The sequence below is a fragment of the Arvicola amphibius genome, chromosome 2 (genome assembly GCF_903992535.2).
Source record: "Arvicola amphibius chromosome 2, mArvAmp1.2, whole genome shotgun sequence".
NCBI classification, from domain to species: Eukaryota; Metazoa; Chordata; class Mammalia; order Rodentia; family Cricetidae; genus Arvicola; species Arvicola amphibius.
The window spans coordinates 154,659,221-154,678,537 of record NC_052048.2 but is presented as its reverse complement, the minus strand read 5'-3'; the positions used below and the strand labels follow the sequence as shown (position 1 = coordinate 154,678,537).

The following is a 19,317-nucleotide window of genomic DNA, read 5'->3' as shown; positions in this document are numbered from 1 at the left end:
CAAGGTGTTACAAGAAAATCTTACTCACAGATCTAAAGTGATAAAAAATGCTGAAGGCTATTTTCCTTGATTTTAAATATAGTATTACATTTTTAGTAGGTTGTTCATTACATTGGTTCAAGTAGAGTTTAATAGAAATCACTTTTTCCCTTCCTTTCTACACATTCATTCACTAAATATTTACAGACTTTACATAAGATCCCAGCTCTCTGGAACCCTCAAACCGCTGACAACAGATTCTAAGGACGGAGCAACACAGGTTTTTACTAAGCAGGGAAGAAGTGCCTTATTAAGGAAGTCATGAGTCCATGGACTAGTTTAGGGAGCCTGTGTCTCACCAGAAATGGCCACCATAAAAGGACCACATGGAGGTGACCTTGGGAATTGAGGAACCGAGTTGAGCAAAGATCTAGGGGAAGTAAGATGATAGCCCACGCTTCTTTCTCCATCTGTGAACCGAGAGGTTAAGGTCCAGATCCCTTTATTTTTAGCTCCACTGAACCAAGATGAGAAGGCACGATTCCGACAGAGCTCTCATCTACACACTTGCCTCTTCAAGTTCTCAAACCCGAAGGCGTTCCGTCAAATGGCGCTGCATTAGTCATCTTTAAATGCTATCACTTTCTTGCCTTGATAGATAGAAAGGTTTTTATTTTATACACCAGCTCTTAGAAGAGTTAAAAAGCCTATCATAATAGAAAGTCTCTGAGAGTTTATTGGAAAAATATTATTCTATAAGGTACTTGGCTATAAAAAGTTCTGTGATACAATGTGTTAGTTTATGCATAGAAGTATACAGGCAAGTCGTATTCTGTGCAATTCCTTAAATAAAAAAAAAACCTTCCCCTGAGAGTATGCTTTCAATTTGTATTTTTTGAAGGCACAGAAATGTGTACTGTGTTGACAATATGCAAAATGCCATAACAGAGGACTATAAACAACAGAGAACAATTTTGAAAGGTCCTGTCTTTTTAAAAGTGGCTACGAACCATTTGTAGGTATTAATTTTTAGTGGCCACAAAGTTCCTTGTCTATCAACCCTTTAAAGACATAAAGTAAGCTTTTCAGTAGGCTGTTGAAGAGATAACACACAAGAGGCTGGCTTGTGTCTCTGAATACTGATGTTTGCCTTGCTTAGCAAGTGTATTTTCTTTAAGACTCTGGTTTTCTTTTTGGTACACTTGGAATAACTTCTGTTGAGACCATTTTCAAAACAGTTCAATAACTTTAAAGAAAGGAATTTATATAGACCCTCTGCAAACTACTGATAGATTTCTTGGCCTCTCATTCATACCCAGTTACACTTCCTTGGAGATTGGAAAGGGAAAAACTTTTACCACCCATGTATGGTTTCCTATAGCCAGGCCCACATATGAAATTAAAACTAGTGGCAGAAGCTCATTACCTGTCAGTCTGAGGGGCTTGCTTCATACACTGGAATCTTTCACACATGATTTTATTTAGCTTCCACGTTCTGCCACCTCCGGTTGCCACCTTCATTTCCCTGGTCAGAAAACTCATTGGCAACTACTGTCCTCCTTCCTGGAGACATTCTGAAGGGCTTAGGAGTGATGGTATTTATACAGCAACCACATGTGACATGCCCAGCACAGGACTGCCCCTGTGTCTGAACTCCATAGGAGTTAGTTTCCTCTGCTAATCCTTCATGCAGATAAGGCCAGGGCAGCTAATTTTATCATGCCACAGCCTCTACCTGACTTGCCCTTCTAGCCTTATGGAGTCAGACTATTGGTGGAAGAAGGTTTATCACTGTTTGGCATTATAAAACCACAACCTCCTGTTTAGTGCCTGGAGAACTCTTTATTGGTGACAAGTGGGACAGTGTGTGTGTGTGTGTGTGTGTTTCCTCTAAAGCCAGAAGGGAGACAGGGTAAAAGCAGGGCCTTGGCAGACTAGATGTTCCCACCTCACACTTTGTCTTTGGGCCCTGGGCGCGAAAGTGGAGCAGACAACTAGAATACATTTAGGGCATCATAGAGTTAGCGTTAGTGCCCAATATGCGGGCTAGATTGTTCCTGAGGACCCATGTCTGGATTCTCTTGGTCAATGGCCCTTTTACAGACTGTTCCTTCTGCCTCCTGTTGATTCTATAAGTACCAGATTTCCTTCTAGTAAATTCCACCAGAGGTGGTGTCAGCACCAGATTTTCTTCTAGAGAATCCCCCAGGACTTGAGCCTGCTGCCTGCAACTAGAGCCCTCAGAACACAAGACAGCCCTCTGTTTTACTGGGCAGGCAGACTGTTGCTTTCCCAGCCCTCCCGAGACCTGCAAAGCCCGTGGGGAAAGACCGGCTGAGGGTCTGGCCACAGTGCTTGCTGTTTAGTTGTTGTTTTTCATGAGAGGGCTGTGGTTCCTCCATCTGCCACCTCAGGGAGACAGCTAGTCTGGGTCAGGTGGAAAATGGAAGGAGAGAGCACTGAGGGCCATGTCACTGCATCCTGGTCTCCAAAGGGCATCCTGTTGCTGCCCAGAGTGGGAGGCCCAAAGCAATTACCACAGGACTTTGAATTGAACAGGTCAATGGCCGTACGATCACTTTATACACCCCTAAGAAAAGTGATTGCTATTTTGCTATTTAAACTGCATTACATCATCCATTCTAATGTGAAAAGTTGTGAATGCTGGAATTAATAAAAGAATTTGTGGCTCATGAAATTAGTAGGAACTGCTTTCAAAAAGAAAAAAAAATGGCAAAGATACTAAGAGAACTCTAATTACTAAGGAGCCTTTGACGGCAGATGGAGAGGTAGGAAGGAATGCTGTTCATTTTGTCTTTTCATTATTTTCTTTTTTATTAATTAAATCTGTTCAGTTTAGTATATATTTCACATATATATGATATATATTGATTATTTTCCCTCCCACCTTTCATAACTAACCTTCCCATTCTTCTAAACCCCTTTCTTACAAATTTTTCAACATTCCCATTTATTTATTTTTGTTTGTGATTCTCTGAGTTGAAGCAGGACCATCTGTGTGACCAGGCATTTGAAGCTCTCCATTGGAATGATGCTGGGCTCGGCAGTAGATTCACAACTGAAGACAATGACTCCGCATCTCCCAGAGCCAATCAATAGGCAGTCATTTGGAGTAAGGGGTAGGGGCCCATGGTTCCTGCCTTTGTCTGTCACTGAGAGTTGACAGGGCCAGTCTTGTGAAGGCTCACTGAAAGCAACAGCTCTGCCATGAGCTCATGATTGTGATTGGTGTGTCATGTCCAGAAAACAGTATTTTGTAGTTCTAGTCTACTTTTTTGGTTTTTTGAGACAGGGTTTCCCTGTAGTTTCTAGAGCCTGTCCTGGAACTAGCTCTTGTAGACCAGGCTGGCCTCAAACTCAGAGATCCGCCTGCCTCTGCCTCCCGAGTGCTGGGATTAAAGGTGTGCGCCACCACCGCCTGGCCTTGTGGTTCTAGTCTTATCTTCTAACTCTTTCATTATTCCTAGTTCTTCTTCCTGAATTTTAGAGATATGATATAAATGTCTTTCTTCGGGTCTTAGCAACTTGGGCAGCTATGAGTCTCTCTGTATTCACATTTATTCACTGCAAGGAGCAGTTTCTTTGTTAAAGCTGAGAGTGGATTTTGTCTATATGCATATACATAGATATTTAGAAGGTACTTTAGTGCTATGTCAATTAAACCAAATAACAGTAGTAAGTTCCCTCATTGGACCTATGACCTCCCTGTTATTATTGATGAGGCTCACAGTAACAGTCATGGACTTTCTCCTGTGAAGCTGACCTTGTAACCGATCAGAAAGCAATTGGTTATCCCCATGGGTAATGCCATTATTGCACATGTGGGCATATATGCTGCCTGGAAGATTGGTTTTACAGTTCATAGGGTTCACAGCTAGATATATAGATTTCCTGAATGTATGTACAGAATGTGAATCATTTTTAGCCCTCATAACCCTCTCTCTTGTTGGCCCCTCCCTCTCCAGCTGAAATCCTTTTTCTTCCCAACAATCCCCCCTTCATACTTTGATGTCCCTTTTAAAGATATCAGTGAAGCTCTCATGGCTTTCTGGGACAGCTTGACTCCCATGAGCAGGTTTCTTCCTAGCCAGCCCTGTAGAGAAACAAGATGTTTTAAAAATAGGTGAAACCTTCTGATTTAAGATTACAGAGGCAAAATGAAAGCTAGAAGGTGAGACTCAAGTCAGAAGACAAGCAGAAGATGGGCTGTAGCCAGACTGAACCCCAGAGGATGAGACCTTGACCCCAGCTGGCTGGCTGGCCAAGGGGAGTGCTAACCTGAGCCGTGAGTTTCCCCATGTGTTTGTGCAGCAGATCGATGGCAAAGGCTCTTGCACAGAGCTCACTAGAGGCGTCCCGTCTGTGGACCAAGGCTGTATACAGCTTGCCAACTTCACCCAAAGTCTGAAGAGAGCCACCCTTCTATTCCATGTCACAGCAGCCAAAATAAAGTATAACATGCACCACTGAATGCTTGCACAGACCGAGCGGAGTGCCGTGAGCTCTAAAATATGCAGGAAAGACAGATTTTGTGGGGTTTTCAGTAAGAACTTTGTTAAATATACTACATGCTAATATTGGAAAAACCTTCATTTTCTGGACTAGAAAAATTTGGCCAAAGGAAAAAAAACATACATTTCTCATCACACAGAGCACCCCTGTTAACACTCTTGGCCACACCAGTTCTCTCCTAAGGCTCCAACATGACACTACTTGGAAAGTTTGCTTCCTGTCACCCAAGACATTGCAAATGAGAGGAAATGAAAGAAAATATTCAAATGGAGGTGAGGCCAGAAGAGTGTGCTTTAGTAGGTGTTTCTGGAACATATAATTGTGCTGATAGATGCTATGTGCAGTTAATACATAGTGGGGAGAATAGATGGGATCAGTCAGTATGCATAGAGAATAACGCATTGTTCAGAAACAGCCAGTCTGTGAATAACATTTTACACACAATGTTTGCAGATAGGAGGGGCCGGCTGATTTATGTTTCCATCAGTTTTCAACTTTAAACATCTTCAACAGTTCCCTATTAGTTTAGCACTTAAGGTCCATTGTTATATGACTCCAATAGAATTCTTCATTGGCTCTCAAATCAGAATAGTTCTGGGTCCAGTTCTGTGTGGAATAGACCAAGTGTGCTGTTGGGACACGCACTCTTCAGCCTATTTTACCCCCATCCTCTCGTCAGTGTTCAGCTGTCTAGTCCCGACCTAGATCTTGTTATGTTAGTCCACCTGGCCTCAAACCCACAGAGATCTCCCTGCCTCTGCCTTCTCAGTGCCTATATTAAAGGTGTGTGCCACCATGCCTCTGTCCCTTCTTTTTAGTCTCTCGTGTTTTCCTATCTGCCTCCAATACTTTCTCAGAAAATCATGAATCCTTCAGCCATAGAGGAAGACAATTACATGGGTTCACACTGTTGGATTAGACCATGATAACTCAGATACATTAACCTCTAAGGGCAAGTATGAGCTTTTCCAGAACCAGAGATAGGAAGATCATCTGAGGAGGCTGAGACCCTCTCCCTTCCCCTCACTTCCCCCTCCCTCTTCTCCCTCTCTTCTCTTCTCTCCTCCCTTCCCCTCTCCCCTCCTCTCCTCCTCCCTCTCCTCCCTTTCCCTCTTTTCCCCTTCTCTTCTTTTCCATCTCCTTTCTCCTCCCCCTCCCCTCCTCCTTCTCCTCTCCTCTCCCCTCCCTGTCTCCTCCCTCTCCTCCTCTCCTCTGCTCTCCTTCCTTCCCTCCCCCTCCCCTTCCCTCCCCCTCCCCTCCCCTCCCCTCCCCTCCCTTCCCCTCTCCTCCTCTCCATTCAGTCAGTCTTCTCTTTTCCCAAGTGGACTGAACCAGCCCAACTCTGGAAAATGTCATTGCCAATATACTCTATGCGGAGAGGACCTGCTTGAGTTGTGTAGGAATCTGTAAGGCTTTGCTTGGTAGTCCTGTCTCACACACACACACACACACACACACACACACACACACACACACGCACACACCAAAAGCAATTGAGAATGTAATTTCCAGCTTCTTGGAAAGGAAGAAGTACACATACTTTCTCTCTATACTTAAATCCCTTTTCTGCTTCCTATTGTTTCGGGGCACTTCTATAATTTGTGTCTTCCACTGCACTCTGAAGATATGCAGAGCTGCAGTCCCCTTCAGTGGGGACTTGTTGATGAGAAATACAACTAGAGTAAACGGAGCAGAGAGAACACAACCCTTAACTCTCAACAGTGACTTTGGGCTGAGGCCCAAAGGAAGGCAAACATCATGATCTCCAGGCACTAACTGGTTTTGTGTTTTGTTGAACCATAAAATCAGAGTAAAAAAGTAGAAGGCATTTATACACATTGTTTTCCATCAAAGATCCTGTTTCTACGGAGAAAGTGGCACCTTTTACCCTAAGAATCCTAATCACCACTAACCTGGTTTCCAGATCAGTTCCCACACCAGTGGCCCCTGAAGGCGACCCTGTTATCATATGTTCTCCAGCATTTAGTATTTATTTATTTTAAAGAAAAACTCCCTATTCTTGTAAATTCTCTTTCTTTGAATACTCTTCTTTTTTACATTTCTCTTAATTCTTTCGATGTCTACTTTCTTTCTATTTAAGGCCAACAGAGCCATTTATGAATTTTACTGTCACGGTCATTGAGCTGGTGTTTTGTCTCCACCCTTTCTCCACACCAACTCCTGCCATAGACATCACGTTAGAGACTCTTGAAACAGAATTCTGGATCGGGTTCATAGGGGAAAGTTTGGTTGTTCCCACTGCAAGCAGAGTGAAACTGAACTGGTTTGGAAGCGTACAAGTGTGTTTCCTCTGCACAAATCCTCTCTCCTGCGCACATTCACACACATCACACACACACACTCCCGTCCTCTTGTCAGGTGTGTGTCCTTTGGTTGATGACTTCCCTTCAGCCAGACTCTTTCTCCTATCCGTTTTTTGTGCTAGATACTGTTCTAGGTCCTAAAGATACATATAGCAGTGAACAGAATAGGCAAAAGCCCTAACCTTATGGAGCTGGCATTTTATTGGAAAGGTGGCAATAAACCAGACAACAGAAAAGCACATACTAGGCAGATGGTGGCGCTGAACGGAGTGGCAAGCAATGAGTGCTTCTATTATACAAAAAAGGAAGGAAATGTTACTGATAGCTGAGTCTGGGAAAAACTCAACAAGAAGCCATGGACCTAGCCTGGGGAAGCCTCCCTGACAGATGGCACCAAAGCACAAGGGTAGCAGTGTTTGTAGTGTGTCCAGGTCTTCCAATGTTCCATCATCTCCACATGCGTAAACAAGCTTCCCTTCAGACCCGATTCTGATGACCTTCAGCTCCCTAAGGCCTTCATTTCACACGCTCCCCCATCATTAGCCATTCCTTCCTTCTCTGACTCCCTCAGAACATTCAGCTGGGGCATCTCTTACCACGCTTTTTTTCCATACCACCAAAGTCTGCTTGTTAAAACATCATTTATCATTTTCTGCTTTTGTAGTACTGTATGTTGAATGTGGAATGTTCCGCCATGGACCACATGCTGAAGGCTTGTTTTCCAGCTGGTGTTGCTTTGGGGAGGAGGTGGAAGCATTAGGAGCAGAGGTGGAGTAGAAGGAAGGTAAGTTTTGGTGTGTACCAGTCACTGGGACTCTGGCACCTCCTCGTTCTCCCTTTGTTTCCTGGTCACCATCTAGGACGTGAACAGGTCTCCATGACTCTGTACTTTTGCTATGGTATTTTGGGGATGCCACAGGACCAAACAAATAGGAAGAAGACATGGCAGACCTAAACTTCTGAGACTGTGAGCCCAAAAATATCAGCTTTGCACTTTGAGTTGATTTTCTCAGCTTGGCCAGCAACATGTGTATTATATAGTAACTGAAAACAGCACTGATTTCTATAGTTACTATAGGAACTGAGAACAGCACTGATTTCTATAGTTACTATGGGAACTGAGAACAGAACTGATTTCTATAGTTACTATGGGAACTGAGAACAGAACTGATTTCTATAGTTACTACAGGAACTGAGAACAGCACTGATTTCTATAGTTACTATGGGAACTGAAAACAGCACTGATTTCTATAGTTACTACAGGAACTGAGAGCAGAACTGTTTTCTTTAGTTCTGAGTTTTCTCCTCCCTCAGATTCTAATTTTTAGAGTAGTACCTCTTGCTCATATCTGTATGCCCAAACACGAGTGTTGATTAAGTTCGTTGGTTTATATTAGATCCCAGTGAGTTCTAGTTTCTCCAAACTGTTCTAAAAAATGACTTTCTCATTTCCCCCACTTTCAAAATGGTACAGTACAATCCCTTTTTTTGGTTGTTCATCTCACTATTAACAACAACTCTCTTGTAAACTCATGGAGAGAATTCCTACTCCCATTGGAAAAGTCATCACTGTCTTCCTTCCTTCCTCTTCTTCTTCGTTCCTGGTCACTAGATATTCCCTGGCCACCGTCCATGTGCTCACATCTGTCCTAGCCATTGTTCTTCTGAACCAGAAAAACCCATCAGTGGCTATGAACTTATAGGACAAAATATACCAAGTTCTGTGGTAAATGTTTTATATCCCTTAACCTATTTAATCTTCATAACTCAGCAAGGCCGACATGCTTAGCTTTCTGTATACATGAGCACACCGGGGCTTAGAAAGGCAAGATGATCCAGCTGGGCTCAATAAGCTAGAGGAAGCAGCAGAGCCAAGATTCAAACCCATGTTTTTCCAACACCCAGTCTCCTTCAATTTGCTAGTAAATTGTACCAAACAGTATAAAGAGGAAGGGAGAACTGTAACTGACATTTGTGGCTTTGACCACCCAGAAGTCACTCCCCCACTTCCTGGGATAACAGCCCCTCCGTTCTACAGCGGACACATGCTTCTTGCTTCCAGCCAAGTCAGTCCTCCCTATGATTCCGGGGAAGACTGTGAATCTCCAGTTGTGGCCAGCGAGGCTGGATCTCAATATCTGGGCTTTTTATACTATAGTGGAGGGACCCATAAATTTGAATACTCAGAGGGCGCTGGATATACAGTTCATAAGTAAGCTGTGCTAACAGTTATGCCAAGACTCTCTGGACAAACTGGAACTTGTGGTTACTCCATCCACCAGGAAGGCAAAGTCCCCTCCTTCTCCAGATTAATCAACTGTCTTGGGAAATTCAAGATGTGTTACCCCTATGTGAAAAAAGTGAACTATTCTTTCCTATTGGAGTGGGTTACGATTCTAGGTAACCCAGTACTCCCAGCCACCCTAACCCTAAGAAAACAGACTCTCCCCTTCTTGGACTGATGTTGTTCCTATAGCAAAACCACATTGCCCTGACTTCCCTAGGTGGAACTTGAGGAAGAAAGAAGAAATAAAGCAAGCAAGACGTAGAGATGTGCAATGATAAGTCTGGAACCCCACAGTGATGGTTGCATTGACTGTCAGTTTAACAGCATCCAGAGTCACCTAGGAAGCCAACCTCTGGACGTGCCTATAAGGGAATGTCTAGATTGGATTAAGTGAGGTGAGATGACTCACACTATGTGTGGGTGGTGCTTACAAGGGTTTAGATTCTGGGCCAAATAAAATTCTGAGAGAAACAGTACAGAGCACGAGCGCGGGTCTCCCGTTTCCTGACTGAAGTATGTCCAGCTGTCTCAGGCTGTTGGTACCACTTCTGTGTCATGATGGAGCACACTCTCAAACTGTGAGTCAAAATAACTCTTGCTTTTTTGAGAATTTTATTTTCAGGTGTTGATCACAGCAGTGAGAAAAATGCATAACACACACGGTATCTTCTACCCAGGAGAACTGCCCCCTTCCATCCTAAATGACATAGCAGCTCAGTTCACTGCTTTCTACCCTGGTTTTAAAAATGGACACGTGCATGTGTGTACGTGTGAGTGCACGAGGGTGGGTGCATGCATGCTGCAGAACACGCATGAAGGTGAGAGGACAGTTTTGGGCAGTTAGGCCTCTCTTTCCATCATGGCTCCCAGAGAAACTCCAACCATTAAGTCTGTGCAGCACAGGTCTCATCCTGCAAGCCATCCCATCCATTCCCAGGTTTCTCTCCATAGTTAGAGTCTTTATCCTGCTAAGCCCCACACCCCAAATCCAGATTTTCTTTTCAATTTTCTAACATTGTTCACTGCCTGGATTATGTACTTGTTAATATGTCTACTCCTTGTCTCCCTCACCAACAGAATAAGAATTCCACAGCAGCAGGGACCGTTTCTCCTTTTCATTACGTTCACAGTATCTAGGAGAGACCTGGGTTGTGGGAGGTTGGCAGGCTGGACTGTGGAAACCAAATCTCCACAGATTAGTTCTTTGAGAAAGCAATCATCTAAGTCTTTTGATTTTGAATCCTCCACAGCATAGAGAGGACTTTTCAGTATCTTTCTCTGAATTTTATTCAAGCATTTTCTCATTTTATTCAAGCCCAGCCCTCAGAACAGAGGAACTGACACATTTTCCAATTGAGAACGTATCACACTCTATTCTAGTTTGATTCTAAGCAACGATCATTAGCAGGTTTGTTTGTTTTGATCCTGGCATTAGCAGGTCTATTTGGGGCTAAGTCATTTCCCCTAGTTTTAACTTCATGTTTTCTCATTGGCTCACACAGGAAGTCCCTTGTCTGTCAATGTAATAATTTTCTATTTAATTATAAAAGAAGAAACTATCAATCTGAGAGTATTAAGCAAGTATTCGTCTGATGCAAAAACCTGATTTCCCGTTCCTTGGACTAAGTACAACTCTCAGTTGTGGTCAGATTTGCAGGTTTCAAAGCGTCCCTTGTTTTCACTTTCTGGTCAGTCTAGACGTATGTTCCGCAGTAAGGGGAAGCTGTGGACAGTGATCGGAAGGAAGACATGCAGAGGAAATAATTGGTGGTCCGAATGCCAGAATAAATATCAGGATGAGTAAGGTGCTACACCTTTGCTATTGGATCTCTTCAGCTCTGCTGAGAAGCAGCAGAAAGCAGCACTGCCTCAGTAGAAATCGAGAGGTTTTAAGGATCTCTGGGTAATCAGCTCACGAGGAGAGTTTCCATGTAGCCAATCACCCCTATTCCCCACAGATAGCACAGGGAAGCCGGGTCTTATTCATTACCTTATTGTGATATGGAAGAGGTAACTTTCCAAACTTCTCCAGTGTCTGCTTTCTCATCTGAACACGAGGGATGCTAATTTCTGTGCTTCTTACATAACAGAGTTGTTCCATGAAACAAAGCAATAGAGGATCTAGTAATGCTTTGTCGCTAGCAAAGGGCAAAGTGGGCACTAAAGGCGAGGTGAGAGTGATCATAATTGTGTCTGCTTGCTGTTCCATGGCTTACCCAGCACAACATCCTGGGCTGGGAGATGGCTCAGAGATTAAGAGCACTGGCTGTTCTTCCAAAGGACCTGAGTTCAATTCCCAACAACCACATGGTGGCTCACAACCATCTGTAATGAGATCTGGTGATCTTCTCTGGCCTGCAGACATACATGCAGGCAGAACGCTGTGTACATATATATAATAAACAAACAAACAAACAAACAAATAAATCTTTTAAAAAGTTGTGCAAGAGAAAAGAGAAAATATTCTAGTTGGTAATTGCAGTAGAAACAAAGAACTGGAAAGTTCTCCAGAGGCAGCCGTGGCTGGACTGCTGCAGACGCAAGGACTAGGAAAATAAAGCACACAGAGCAGTTCGTGTCTGCACTGCCCTAAGAGGGCATGGCTGTTCCACACTGCGTTCGTAAAATGGCTAAAGATTTTATCACCATCTTACGTCTTTCCCTGGGAGCAAGCAAATTAATTGACATACTGAGATCTGTGACTAAGGAGGGGAGCAAGGAAAGGGCCGGCTGGAGGGACACCACCCCCTTCTTGCAGGTTAAGGCATCATTTTCTGTTGAAGTGCTCACTGTAAAAGGAAAGATGGGGCATGCGATCACAGTGCCTGAAACGGTATCTTCTCATTTCTCACACTCCGTAGTCTGTCACATAAGGTCTTTTGACATCAAACTTTTCACTAGTTTGTTAGTTATATATTGTATAATTCTTCACGTGGTTGCCCCATGGAGACACTTTGTTAGGATGCTGAGGAGCATTTGCTTTAAGGCAGATGGTTGGCCTCCATATAGTGGTGAGTATGCATGTGTGTGCATGTGCTGGTTTTGGTGTGCCCAGTAGCGGTCTTAGGGAATCGCCGTGGTCTCGCAAGTGTGGACTGCCATAGCCGCCGCTTTGTAGGTGAGAAGAGCAGGGATAAAAAAGTTAAGCACATTCAAGGAAGTTCATGCAGTAGGTAAATAACAGAACGTGGAAACAGATTGGTCTCGTTTCATTTTGGAACTTTAATTTTAAAAGGTTTTTAGCCACCCCAGCTTGAGAACTTATTTTTCTATGTCCTAAACTGATCATCTACTTGGACTTTTTTATCTGTAAAAATGAGGCGGTGAAGCAGGTCCTACACCTCACGTGGGCAGCACAGTGGAGCTTGCCCTGGGCATGCGCAAGGGTGAGCCGGTCCTGAGGTTGGGAGAACTAGCTTCGCTCCTCGCCTGTGCAGTGTATGAGAGCTGGCTCCAAGGGTGTGAGAGTGGTCCCACCCCCCACCACGGAAAAGCTAGAGAGCTGGCTTTGGTGGTGTGGAAATAGGAGAGCGGACAGATTGACCAACTTAACTACACCCAGGCCCAGATCCAGGGCTTTGATTTGGCACACCCCAATATCTAGCTGGAGAGGGGAAAGCACTGGCCCTACACAACCACAGATGTAAGATCACAGTACACAGGATCTAAGAGGAGTCAAGGCATGGCTCCATTGTTGAGGTGTAGCAGAATCCAGAGGCCTCAGGCCAGACCAGTGACTCACTGTATGGAACATTTGCAAGCAAAGCTGTTTGGGCAAAAGGGCAGACTGTGTCACACACAACGACACACCACAGCTTCCACTGCAAGATGGTTCTTGTTTTTTTTATCTTTAGTTTGCATTTTTAGTTTTTAATTATTAATTCTTTTAATTTTTGGCTTTTTTGTGGGATTGGGATGAATGATAAGAAATTGACAATAAAAAAAGAACCATTTTTATTGAAGTCTAAGATCTACCAGAAATATCCTCGCTATGTCAGAACTCCACAGCCAGTAGATTAGATTTCTGTAATTTTTTTACTCTCACTTTTTTCTTTTTTATATTATTACTAATTAAATTTACTCATTTATTTTACATCCCAACTGAAATTTTCCTTCCCTTCTCTCCTCTCATTCCTTCTTCCCCTTCCCACCACCCCCAATCCACTCCTCTGCTTCCATTCAGAAAGAGGCAGCCCCCTCACAGGTGTCAACAAAGCATGGTGTATCAATCAAGCTGAGGTCGCACTAAGCTCCTCCCCTGGTATTAAGGCTGGGTGAGGTTACCCAGTATGAGGAGTAGGGTCCTGGATGCCAACCAAAGCATTAGGGAGAGGCCGTGATCTCTGAAAGAACTCCTCTCCCTCTTTTTTCTCACCTGCCTTGGCTTGATTGAGGTCTCTCTGTTTCCCCATGAGCACTGTCGCAGTTTCTAATTGTCTTCCTTGTCTTAGCCCTGCCAGTAATGTGCAGAAGCGCTGCCAACAGTTCTCTCTTTCTGCTGTTCTGCCAGTGTTTCTCTATCGTGCATGCCACTCAACACCCGAAGCCTGCATATGTGGCTCTAATTCTCTCCTCATAGTATACAATTGCCCCATGTGGTACTTTCTCTCAAATGCCCACCATCTTCCTTGATCTCCACATGGTTGCTTAATGCTTTTGTGTCTTTATACAATTTGCCTGCGCAGAGTGTCCCTGCTCACTTTTGTTTCTTGCTGACTTATTCATGCTTCAAAGCATAGTTCCATGACTTGATTTCACCTCCCCTGGGCCACTTTCCTTGCCCCTTCAGTTTGATGTGAGTGTCCTTCCTCTGGAGAGACCAACGCAACCATTTCTCCTTCATAGTTGATGACTATTTCATTGACACAGTGCTCTAAACTCCTAAAAGAGGTGTGTGTGTGTGTGTGTGTTTGTGTTATACATGGTGTGTATGTGTGCGCGCATGTGTGTGTAATACATGAAGCACAGAGAGAGTCAATTACTATTTCTTCACATTAAATTAACAAGAAGCTACTCTGAGTTACACGGCGCATTTGGGACAGAGTCCACATCATTTCTCAGTCTATCCTGAATATCATCTATCCTCAGATTCTGTATGTGAATCTTGACTGGATTAGAAAATGTCTAAAGGTATTTGCATTCAAGTCACACAAGAGGGTTATAGAATGTGAAGAGATGGAGGGTTGTGGGGGACAGGTAGACTGCCTTCAGGATTTACTTCCTAATGTGTAAAGACTTCACAAGGATGCCACTGATCCCGTGCCCCTTGGGTGCAACTTACAACTCCCTCTGATGTGCAAAACATACTCCAGAATGCTCCAGTGAAAACCGGTGAACTTATAGTAGTATTTTATTCATAATATTTTAACATTTCATAGTATGCTGGAGTTTCAACAATATACCCAGGACTCCATAGCAATCAGCAAAAGCAAAATGTTTCATCAAAGTTATGATTGGGAATGGAATGGCTGACTTATATGTGAAATAAACCAGCTTTTTAATTGTACCTTGTAGCTCCAATAGCTAGCTTATGAAGTATTTTGAGCACCTACAGTGAACATTGAAGTAGATATCAAAGGTCATAAATTTGCTGGAATCCAGGAAATGAATACTGAGTACTACATTCTTTTGACTTATCAGCTGCATGTGCGTGTGCTGTGTAGACTGGTTCCTGGGACAGACTGCATGGGAACACAGCCTGCTTTTATGGGATGGAATGGACTCAGGTAATGATTCTCCTGTGCTATGTAGATTGGTTGCTGTGACAGACTGCACGGGAACACAGCCAGCTACCATGGGATGGAACTGGACTGATGCTGAAGATACTCCTGTTACAGGTTGTCAGTCACATCAAAGGGAAGTCCCTCCTTTGTGCTGGGAGTCAGAAAAGCATACTGTTTTTCAATTCAAATACAGTAATACCTTTTAAATGGGAGTGCTTTTATTGCAAATCTCTAACCTTGGTCAAGTGAAAAAATAGGCATTACATGTTCTTTCTGCTCTGATTTGAGATCTCCAAGATAGAAAATGTCACATAGGACGGAGGTGGAATTAAAGGCAAATCTTTATCTATATTAAGAGTGAACAGAGAACTCCCAGAGGCTATATTCACAGTCAAGGCACATAGTTAAAAACTTGATAGAAATTCTGTTACTAAATTGAGCCCTTTTCCTTTCACATAAGCTCATCCTGTCTCAATGTCTTAGGAGAGCTGGTCAATATTTCCATTGGTGAACCTTTTCATCTAACTTTGCTTTCAAAATCTGTGACAAGACAGATGTTTCTTTTTAATTTCCAGTCTTCCCAAACTGGATAATTAAATACTTTGTAAAGGGACAAATAACAAGTTGTGTATTTTTATGATTGACTGTGAGACACTTTGATAGCTGTACACACAATGGAGCAATTAAAGTAAGTTAACTCATATGTCTATAGACTCACAACAATCAGCATGAATGACCAGAAGGCACAACCATGATGAATCTCTAAAGCATTTCTGAGTTTACCACTCTCCGTTGCCTCATTCCCCTTATTATAGACTGGTAACAGTTTGGGAATTATATCTCGCCTTGGGAATACATGCTGTATAGTAGTTACTAATAGGCAAAGACATTTTTAAAAGACTGCAAAGGAAACAATCACCTATTATATTTAAATTATTTTCTTGATTTTCTTTGTTTGTTTAGTGGTGTGTGTGTGTGTGTGTGTGTGTGTGTGTGTGTGTGTGTGTGTGTGTTTGATATACACACTGTGGAACACATATGGAGGCCAGAGGACAACTTACTGGAGGAAGTTCTGTCCTTCTACCATGTGGATATCTGAGATTGAACTCAGGTAGTCAGGCTTAGTAGTAAGTGCCTTTACCCACTGAGCAATTCTACCAGCCTCCACTCGTCTATCTTTAATGGGAAGACAACTCATATAAAGTTAATGTCTTAAGGATGAAAATGTTCTTACATTATTCTGTTCTTATTTCTCAACACTTTTACTGCCTGATTAAAATAAAAGTGTTGAGTAGTCAAAGACCAAAGAATATTTCCCAAACCCAGTCTTGCACAGTCCCACAGGCCTCTCTGAGGTGGCAGAAAAATGCTTTCCGTGCTGTCTGATGTTCCATGCATAGCTCCCGAGTGTTGGAAACCAGGCTAGTGCAAAGCCAATAAGAGATTTGAAATGTTAGTCTAAATAGGAGGCTAAAGAGATGGCTCTGTTTTAGTAGCAGTGCTGTTCTTGTTCACGACCTAAGTTTGGCTCCGAAAACTCACAACTGCCTGTAACAGGGACCAATACCTGTGTGTGTCCTCCACAGAAACCTGTGCTGCTTCTCTCTCTCTCTCTCTCTCTCTCTCTCTCTCTCTCTCTCTCTCTCTCTCTCTCTCACACACACACACACACACACACACACACACACACACTAAAAATAAAAATCTTAAATTTATTGGATCACAGGCTCTACCTCATGAAGTCAGAAATCAGATAAACTTTAAAGAACATTTAAATAATGAAATTATTTTTCTCTAAGAGGACAATGCTTTTGAGTACACAACTCCCTCCTTTAGAAACCAGAGAACCCACCCAGATCTCCGTGGCCTGGCCCCATGGCCGTCTTAGATTCCTGTTTACTTTCAGAGTCCCCAGCATTGTCGCCAGCACACTGAAAGAGTGATGGTAGGCCTGGAAACCCCTTTCCTCCCTAACACCCACATTAATAAGATCTCTGTCGCTCTCAAGACAGTTAAGGCCGTGTGGCCAAAGTGTTGAACCAAGGTGTTTGTGCCTGCATAGAATTAAGTCACAAGTAAAGCACTTATTCCCGACAGCAGATTTATAATGGGGAAAATCTCAGTGGGAACTAAGAGCCAGAGACCCCAGCCACAGGCTTTTCATAAACTTTGCCTTGATTTAGTGACTCAAACAACCAGCAAGCAAGGCAAACTGCGGAGGTAATCCTATCATCTTTTCTCCAAGCACCACTGGTCCAGCACTATTCTGTCTCCTTGGCTTCCTCACGCTGCTAACATGAATTCAAATCATGTGTGTTTAAAGTTAAAGTCTGTGATTGACAGTTCTTTAAAGTCAGTCCACAGTGAAGATTACTCTAGATATCTATCAGTTATTACTACAAGCACAGTATGATATTCAATACCTACAGTGAAAATTGTTTTTAACAGTGTAATGTCTGATCTGTTTTGAAAGAGATTTTGAAATAAAGAACTAACCATAACCAGGTGGGGGAAACCCAAAATTGCCCACCCTCTCTCATGTAGGTGAAAAAGCACGGGGAAGAGAAAATAAAATGTGCCGTGGAGGCCCTTCCACCGCCATAAAAAGAGCGACATTTATTTTTGTAGCATCTGTTTTTACAAGGAAAAAAAAGGACTTATAAAACGGAAGAAATTTTATTTCTAAAAGATACAAGAGTCTCGGTAAAAACTGCAATTGGCTAAGAGATAAGAGAGAAGACAGATTTGGCTGTCTGGTTTGTGTGATGTCCCCTGGGGAAAGCTAGCCACACAGGCAACACATAACGAGCGTTTAGTGAGTAGACACACAGGCGTGTAAAGACACAGACTGGCCACTGCTCTGTCACCATGTGTAATGAAGGCCTTTAGCTACTTTGTCCAGCCAAAGCCTGGGCAGGGAGCCTCCAGAAGCCTTTCAGTTTCGGTGCTGCTGAGTTGGCTGGACATGCATGCTGTAAAGGTCTGACATGACTGAGCAGTCCTTAATGCTGACTCTGAACTCAGCAGCAGTATGCCACATCAAATCCTGAAATGAAGGAAAGGGGGACAAAGAACAATGGAAAGCATGAAAACAGGACAGAGAGAGGTCATGAGGTCATGAAAACGCTTTTCTCTTAAGCATACTGTATAGCACCTACAAATTTATGTTTCCACTTACACAAAAAAGGGTTCTCTCTCTCTCTCTCTCTCTCTCTCTCTCTCTCTCTCTGTGTGTGTGTGTGTGTGTGTGTCTTTCTTTCTTTCTTTTGGACAGGTACACTAGTAACATAGCGATGCTTTCAAACTACCATGTAAGAGCACTGGGAAGGGTCATGGACCCTGTGGGCTTGCTGAGGATTCCAGTTAGAACCTTTGTGTGTGGAAGTAGAAGGAGGTGACTTTGGCTTTGCCAGTAAAGGGGGATAAAGGACATGGGAGGGGCCTCTGGGGATGTGATTTGAATGTGTCTCTCAGTCTTCCTGGGGCACTCCTTGGAGCTGAGTTCCCAGTGGCATTTTCAAGATTTCCGTAATCACCAGTTGTCACTCTCTGCCATTAGTGAAGGGAGCTGCAAAGGAGAGGGAAATCTAAGCTTTAAAAAAGCCCCACCACATTATGTCAGATGTGATAAGTGCATTTACAGCAGGACAGGAGGATTTCATCATAGGGACCCTTGGCTATTCTTGAGGAAAAACACATCCTGAAAATACAAAGAACAAAGAAGAGGGGAAGGAGAAAAGACAGGGGCAAAGAAAAGAAAAAATCTAGAGGGAACAGAAAGTGGAGTCTCAGATTCTATTATTAGGCTCAATCTCCTGAACCTGGAACACACATTTCAAAATTATGTAGGCAGTCAAACTTTTTAATGAAAAAGTCCTTCCCTGTTTGCCAGTTTGGTTTTTTTCCTCCTCTGCAAACAATGAAATGCAAATGATGCTGAGGGAGCTGGAAGGAAATCTATCCCACGAGCGCGAGGCCACGAGCACAGAGAAGCGTCAGGATGGGGCTTCCCACCCTTGACGTGGCCAAGAGACCATGTGAAGACTTCAGAGAAGACTCAGGAACGTGCTTGTCAAAGAAAGATGCTGTCATGCACATCTGGCTGTGAGAACACCATAGAGAGGCACCTGCTAGTCGTGAAGCCTCCACTCCCAAAGGACGTCGGGTCCATGACATCATTGATTCTTTCTCCTTTTCTGCTGGATGCATTTGCAGAGTGGGCAAAATTTTTCCTAAGGTTGTTCCTGAAGGAAATGTATTTTAACTTTGATAAATTAAAAAAGCTAATAAAATGTTTTATTTCGTATTTTGCTTAAAACTATAACCAATAACTCTTATCAATTTTTATGGAACCCTATCCTCTGCCATCTTACTCAGAGAAACTGATTTGACTTGCAGGAGACCCTCAGCAGGACCAACACGTGGGTGATCCCTTAGAGAGGGAGGTGTTTGGGATGTCATTAGACCCTCA

The 19,317-nt window shown here is 43.2% G+C and overlaps 1 protein-coding gene across 1 annotated transcript in view; it reads right to left on the bottom strand.

Annotated features, from left to right (window-relative positions):
* Positions 1-19,317, bottom strand: part of Dync1i1 (dynein cytoplasmic 1 intermediate chain 1) — a 320,890-nt gene that overhangs the window by 138,262 nt on the left and 163,311 nt on the right. The gene's annotated exons all lie outside the window — the stretch shown is intronic.